This window comes from Scardinius erythrophthalmus (assembly GCF_964197995.2).
Source record: "Scardinius erythrophthalmus genome assembly, chromosome: 1".
Taxonomy (NCBI): Eukaryota; Metazoa; Chordata; class Actinopteri; order Cypriniformes; family Leuciscidae; genus Scardinius; species Scardinius erythrophthalmus.
The window spans coordinates 62,185,927-62,194,234 of NC_138221.1; positions in this window are offsets into that span (position 1 = coordinate 62,185,927).

Sequence of the window (8,308 nt, forward strand, 5' to 3'; positions counted from 1 at the left end):
CATAGCTGTGGTAAGCAATTTGGTTCTTTCTCATTATTTGGCTCATTGGGAGCATATACAGGTTGAACAGGAGTGGTGCAAGAATTGAGCCTTGAGGTACTCCGCATGTCATGGATGTCCACTCAGACTTATGGTCACCTATACTCACATAATAACCTCTCCCATCTAAGTATGACCTGAACCATTTTAGGACTATCCCAGAAAGCCCCACCCAGTTTTCCAGCCTGTCAAGAAGTATGTTATGATCAACAGCGTCAAATGCAGCACTGAGGTCGAGTAGTACCAGCACTGATAATTTGCCTGAATCAGTATTTAAGCGAATATCGTTTATTATCTTTATGAGCGCTGTCTCTGTGCTGTGGTGCGGTCGGAAACCAGATTGAAAATTGTCAAAGTATCCATTCAAGCTCAAGAATTTGTTCAGCTGATTGAAGACAACGTTTTCAATGATCTGCCTATGAAAGGAAGATTTGAGATCGGTCTATAGTTGCTTAATATGGTCTTATCCAGATTGTTCTTTTTCAGGAGGGGCTTGACAACTGCAGTTTTCAGGGAGTTTTGAAAACTCCCAGAGAGAAGTGAGGCATTTACCACTTCTAGAAGATCTGCTTCTAAACTGTTTAACACACTTTTGAAAAATGATGTGGGAAGTGTGTCAAGAGCACAGGTTGATGTTTTAAGGTGCTGTACAGTTTCTTCCAAAATTTTGCCATTAATTTCTTTGAAATCAGACATAGTAACTACTTTCTCAGGTGGTTTGATCTGTCTGACCTCAGTGCAACTCAAGGATGTGCTGATCACCTTTCTGATATTATTGATTTTCTCAGAGAAGAAAGAAGCAAACTCACTACACTTGTTCTCTGAGAGCATTTCACTGGGAATCTGGCTTGGAGGGTTTGTCAGTCTCTCTACAGTAGCAAAAAGAGTGCGTGTGTTGTTTAAATTACTGTTTATAATATTTGAGAAGAAAGTCTGTCTAGCTTTGCCTAGTTCCATATTGAAAGCATGAAGGCTGTCTTTGTAGATGTTATAATGGACTACAAGTTTAGTCTTCCGCCACATGCGCTCTGCTTTTCTGCATTGTCTTTTCATATTTTGCACTGCTGTTGAGTTTCTCCAAGGTGCTTTTTGTCTGCCACTCTTTTTCCTGACTTTAACAGGAGCAATATCATCAATCATACCTTTAACTTTTGAGTTAAAAGAATCAAGGAGAAAATCAACAGAGTCAGCAGATATACTTGGTGTTAAGGATATAGCCTTCATAAATAGTACACTGGTGTTCTCATTTAAGCATCTCTTCTTGACAGACACAGATTTAGCTTCAATGGCAGGAGAGATCAATATATCAAAGAAAATACAGAAATGATCAGACAGTGCTACATCCTTAATAACAATTAATGAAATGTTTAGACCCTTACTGATAAGTAAATCTAGAGTGTGTCCACGATTGTGTGTGGGTCCATGTACATGCTGAGTCAGATCAAAAGTTTTTAAAACAGTTTTGATTTCTTTTGCCATATTGTTTTCTGCATTATCTATGTGAATGTTAAAATCTCCAGCAATGGCAAAACAGTCAAACTCTGAGGTAATTGCTGATAACAGTTCTGTTAAGTCCTCAGCAAAGGCTGGAGAGTATTTTGGAGGCCTGTAAATAATGATAAGTAAAATGCGTGGAGCACCTTTCAACACAATACCCAGATATTCGAAAGAAGGGTAATTCCCAAATGATATTTGCTTACATTGATAGATATCTTTAAAAAGAGCAGCTAGACCCCCACCTCTCTTAACAGCTCTGCAGAGACTCATAAAAGTAAAGTTCGGAGGGGCTGTTTCATTGAGGACTGTTGCACTGCAGCTGTCTTCTAGCCAGATTTCATTTAGAAGCATAAAATCCAGGTTGTTTGTGGTTATTAAATCGTTGACTAGAAGTGATTTATTTTTAAGTGAACGAATGTTTAAAAGTGCTAACTTAACAGTCTTACTTTTTGTCCCCACATCAATCTTAGTTTGACGTGTAATAGGCACCAGATTAGTTAGGTTTGCTGCACGGCTATTGAAGGCCTTAGACTTTCTATCTTGTAATAGAGCAGCAATAGAGAAAGATACAGGCACACTGGGTTCCCGCTTGTTCTGTAAGCATTTGAGAAAGTTACTGTTATCAGAGCGGGGACCCAAAACACATCACTGAGAGCTGGTATCAGTTGTTTTTGGTTCACCTCGAGCAGAAGGAGGATGGTGTGGGCCCTGGCGTTGTGGCAGAGGCCGAAGAGCTCTCACAGGAGGGGGAGGGCGAGCTGGGCCCGCAGGCTTTGGTGCGGGTGGTAAGGGTGCCTGTCGTTTTTTGGTTGGTATCTGGGGGCTTGCAGCAAAAGAGTGGGATAGTCTGGTTCCAGCATACACCAGTTCTTCCATTTTCTGTGAGAAACACAGTAGTGGCGATGCTGGAGAGAGGGAGAAAGTGTCTGGTGAAAGGGGGTGTTGCTCTGGTGTTATAGGAGGCTGTGATATGCTGTCCTGGCTTCCCTGGCTGTTTTCCAGGAAGTCGTCCTTGGGTGCTGAATCTTCAAGCAGTTCTGATATGTCTCTCTGTGGGTAGGGCTCAGCTGAGATTGTGTCCGTGAGCAGAGGTTGTTGTGGCGGATTGGTGTTATCATTGTCCTTGTGTGATATGTCAACCGCATGTCCATTTTGCTGCTGAAGTGAAGTCCCGTGGTCATTCATACTGTGTCCATGTGTGTGTGTGCCGTTCAGATTGAGTGGATTGGCACAAACTGCAGAAGGATGATTGAGGGAGAAGTAGAAATTGTCCTTTAACACTCTTGAACCAAGTTTGTTTGGGTGATGGCCATCCCGATGAAACAGTTGTCTCTGACTCCAGAAAAGATTGAAATTGTCAATGAAGTTCACTCCTTTTATATTGCAGGTTTTTTGCAGCCATGTATTTAGCCCAAGCAACCATGAGAACCTGTTTGTTCCTCTTGCTGGGAGTGGTCCACTGATGAATGTTTGAACTTTCAGTCTTTTAAGTGTTTCAAAAAGTTCATTGAATTCCTTCTTAAGGAGTTCTGACTGCTCTTTATGAATATCATTCTTCCCCACATGTATGATGAGTCGATTTGCAGTCTTATGTTTCATCAGAATGTTCTGAAGTTCCCTGTTTACATCAAAAGTTGTTGCTTGTGGAAGGCAGCATGTAGTTGTATCCCTGCCGCTAATGTTTCTGATTATGGGGTCCCCCACTATCAGAGTCCTGGGCTCGGCTGCACTCTGAGCTGAGTGCCGCTGTCTGCTCGACCTTGAGCGCCAGTTAGCATCAGTGTTAGCTACTGGCCCATTCAGTCTGTGTTCGATCATATTCATCACATTTATGAAAAAAGAGTACGGGAAACGCAGCTCAAGAAGTAACAGTGGTTAAAGAACGTACTCGGTTACTAACGTAACCTCGGTTCTCTCTAGAAGAGGGAACGAGTACTGCGTTGAAAACGCTATGGGGAAAAACTCTTTTTCACGAAATACTGAAGCAAAAAATTATCCTTTAATTTTTGAATTAATGTAAAGCGCGTTGCAGCAGCACACAGCCGTGGGCGAGACGGCTCGCTCGCCCATTGGCTGCTCTGCGGCAACTGCATAAGCCTATCGAGCGAGGCCTGCGGTGACGTCAGGCCGAAACGGGCGTGGCTTAGCCCTGGCGAAGCGAACCAGAGTGAACCGCGCGCACGGCAAGAAACGCAGTACTCGTTCCCTCTTCTAGAGAGAACCGAGGTTACGTTAGTAACCGAGTACGTTCTCTTACGAGAGGTCTCTCGTACTACGTTGAAAACGCTATGGGGACCCATTGCAAAACGCCGTGCGTGCTGTAATCAAACACCATAAACCTGGAAACCCAGGGTTTATCATGCATAATCACTAGAGGGACTCACAGAGAGTCCTGGAACAGGAAGGGAACCCTTCTGCCCCTATATGGTGACGTCCACAGACACAATAACATGACATCACATAGACAAGGCGGAGAGCCTGAACTAATGTGGGAAATTGTGAGTCTTACGCAATACTGCCCATATGACAGTCGGCAGCGCACTGCGCTCACGATCTCAGAGTCCTAATCAGACCACTGATTCGGCTATACCGGCTTAGCCTGTAGGGCGGGACCCTCTAGGTTATAAAACCTAATAAATGTAGACGGCGAGGCCCAGCCTGCCGCCATACATATGTCCTGTAAGGAAATCCCACTAGACCAAGCCCACGACGAGGCAACGCCTCTCGTGGAATGCGCTCTGACACCCAACGGGCACTGAAGACCCCTGGTAGTGTATGCTAGCGCTATAGCATCTACTATACATCTGGATAGGCTTTGTTTCGAAACAGCCATTCCCTTGGAACGTCCACTGAACGAGACAAATAGCTGCTCAGTCTGTCTAAAAACAGAAGAGCGAGACACATAAGCTCTCAGAGCCCTAACAGGGCAGAGAAAACTTGAGTCCCCTTCCTCTCCTGACACCGGCAGGGCGGACAGGGAGATAACCTGAGCCCGAAACGGTGTGTTGAGGGGTTTTGGCACGTAACCATGCCTAGGTTTGAGTATGACTCTTGAGTCACCTGGCCCAAAATCTAAGCACGCTGCGCTCACCGAGAGCGCGTGCAGGTCACCTATGCGCTTCACTGAAGCGAGAGCCAACAAAAACACTGTTATGAATGACAGATGTTTGAGGCTAATCGTTTGGATGGGCTCGAAAGGGGGACCTTTCATGGCCTCCAAAACCGTAGAGAGGTCCCACGTAGGGACTGAGGGAGGTCTGGGAGGATTCAGCCTCCTAGCTCCCCTGAGGAAGCGGATGACTAAATTATTCCTTCCTAATGACTGACCGAGCGTTGTTTCAGAGAACGCTGCGATAGCTGCCACATAGACTTTGAGCGTGGAAGGGGCTCTGCCCTTATCCAATAGCTCCTGCAGGAAGGAGAGAACCTCCGTCACCTAACAATCGAGGGGTGAACGACCCCGAGCTGTGCACCAGCTAGAGAATACTGACCACTTCGAGGCGTAAAGCCGTCTAGTTGACGGAGCTCTGGCCTGAGTGATAGTATTTAGCACTCCCGCTGGGAGATCTGCGGGTACCCGTTGAGCGTCCACACGTGGAGGGACCACAATTCCGGGTGAGGATGCCAAATCGAACCCCTGGCCTGCGAGAGGAGGTCCCTCCTCAATGGCACTGACCACGGGGCAGTGTCTGATAACTGCATCAGAACTGGGAACCATGGCTGGTTCATCCAGAGCGGCGCTACAAGCAGCACTGAGCATTTCGTTTCCCTGATCCGTTCTAACACCTGAGGCAGGAGGGAGACGGGGGGAAAGGCGTAGAGCGGACAGCGCGGCCACGCTTGGGGCAGCGCGCTCTCGCTCTTGGAAAAGAACGCGGGGCAGTGAGCGTTTTCGTGGGACGCGAACAGATCCACCTCCGCTCTGCCGAATCTCTCCCACAACAGCTGGACTGTTTGGGGGTGTAGAGACCATTCGCTCATAGGAACATTGTTCCTGGACAGTCTGTCTGGACCCAGATTCTGAATTCCTGGCACATGCACTGCTCTCAGCGAACGCAAGTTGCGCTGAGCCCATAACAGGAGGCGTTCTGCCAGCCTGTACAGGTTTAGGGATGTGAGACCACCCTGGCGATTTATATAGGACACCACAGACATGTTGTCCGAACGGACTAAGACGTGTTGGTCCTTGATTCGGGGACGAAAACGCGTCAGCGCGTTGTCCACTGTCAACATTTCCAGGCAGTTGATATGTTGGAGCTTTTCCCGTTCTGACCACAGGCCGAAGAACGACCTGCCCTCGAGCAGCGCTCCCCATCCCGATGTGGAGGCGTCTGTCGACACCACTTTCACTCTCGAGGAAGTCCCCAGGCTTACACCTGATTGGTACCAGTCGCTCGTCATCCAAGGTTTTAGAGCTTCCACACAGCTCTGATTGACCTTGAGACGCAGCTGACCGGATGTCCACGCTCTGCGCGGTACTCACGCTTTCAACCAGAACTGCAGAGGGCGCATGCAGAGCAAGCCCAGCTGGAGAACTGACGATGCTGAGGCCATAAGACCTAGCATCTTCTGAAATATCCTGAACGTGACGGTCGCGCCACAGCGGAAAAGGCTCGCTGTGCGCTGAATGTCTAGCACGCGCTGTGGTGACAGCCGTGCTATCATAGACTGTGGGTCCAGAACTGTGCCCAGAAACGAAATCGATTGACTGGGGTTCAGCGAACTCTTCGTCCAATTGACTCTGAGACCAAGATTCTCGAGGTGATCGAGTAAAATGGCCCTGTGCTCCACGAGCTCTGATCGTGATTGAGCTAGAATCAGCCAGTCGTCCAAATAGTTCAGCACTCGCATGCCTCTGAGTCTGAGAGGTGCGAGCGCTGCGTCCATGCACCTCGTAAATGTACGAGGTGCCAGGGATAAGCCGAACGGCAGGACTGTATACTGGTATGTCTGGCCCTCGAAGGCGAATCTCAAGTATCGCCTGTGATGTGACGCTATCTGTATTTGAAAATACGTGTCCTTCAGATCTATCGACATGAATCAGTCTCCTCTGCGAATATGCGCGAGGATTTTTCTGGTCGTGAGCATTTTGAAACTGCGTTTCATTAATGCTTTGTTCAGCTGTCTTAGATCCAGTATGGGTCTGAGAAGCGGCGAGGGCGTCGACAAAACTGTAGCGAGTAGCCTCTCTTTATAATATCTAGCACCCACTCCGAAACCCCTGGAAGCGCTGCCCATGCGGCTGCATGGACGGCTAAGGGTTGGATGCGAAGCGCGCCCTGTTCGCTGGGCGACAGAAGCACTTCGGTGTGCTGTAACATAGGCGTCATGCCTGTGACATTCGAGGCGGGGAGTGCGCTGATCACAGCGGGCAGAGCGCTCGTCCTCGACCCAACTACAGTGCTTAACCGAGTGAGGGAGGGCTGAGCGAGTCTCGTAGGACTCATGGTGTCTGTGAGTAAGTGTGGGCGCGGGGGAGCAGGCACATTTACTGCTTTGGACGCGCTGTCTGCCTGAGCAGAGCGAGCGCGCACAGGTTTCGTTTTTACAGAAACCATGTGACATGTGTGACATAAGCTGTGTCCCAATGTGAAGTCTGCATCCTCCGAAGGCCGTATTTGAAGGCCGATTGCGTCACAGCGGCGCGTCGAAACGTCACAGCGGAGCGACGAAGGATGTCCCAATTCAAAAGCTGCACACTTCGGAGGTCGCATTTGAAGGCCGATTGCGTCACCGCGGCGCGATGAAGGCTGTCCCAATTCAATTCTGCATCCTCCGAAGTCCGTATTCGAAGGCCGGTTGTGTCATTGCGGCGCGATGAAGGCTTAAGCGACGCCAAATGCACCCTTCGTTTCCCCGTGAAAGGAAGGATACATAAATGGACACTTAGCGGACTATCCTACCCCTTAAGTCATCGCGCGTCGGTGACGACAGCATTTTTATATAAAAAAAAAAAGACGGCCGAGAGTTCGCTGGTGGACGGCAAATTCACATTTAAATGTAAGTATTATGTTTTCATTTACTCAAATAGCTAGTGAAACCACAGTTAAAGCCACAACTTCATCTTAACTCCATCACCATTGCGTGGCTTCATTTGTCAGGTGGTCTGAGGCAAAACTTGTGCTAATATTAGTTTAATAATTGTTTCAGGGAGCAAGGAGCAGACAGCTCAATTTATTAAACTGCAATTAAAAAAATAAATAAACTAAATAAATTAAATTAAATTTTATTGTAATATTTGCACTAGTCTGTCTAACTTGTGTAAATAAGAAATATCACTCACCATATAAAGCCCACAACAATAAGAAAAGCAGTAGATGAGGCAATGGGGTTTCACTTTTATGTGTTTTTGTACTGTCATGCAAGCTATGTCTACAAAGGTTTTAACCAAATTTGAGTATTCATGAATATGATTTTAAAAATACAAAGTAAGAAAGTTGAGATCACATCTTTGCTGAAATGTATTGTGCTGTTGTTATTAACAAGCCATGGTTAATTTGCTCTGCCTTAGGATTGCACGTGTCCTGGGACAGGAGAGAGTGTGAGTGGGAAACCCACTGCTGAAACTTGGCCCTGGTTTGTCCTCATGGATGAGATGTTGGGACAGAGGCATTGCACCCTCATTGCCTCAATCCCTGAGGACACACCAGGGCCGAGTTCAGCAGTGTGTGACCAAGAAGAGGAGGAGCCAGGGGCAGCAGCACCAGCACCAGCACCAGCACCAGCACCACGATGAAGGCAAGACAGAGAGGACGAGTTTTTGGACTTGATT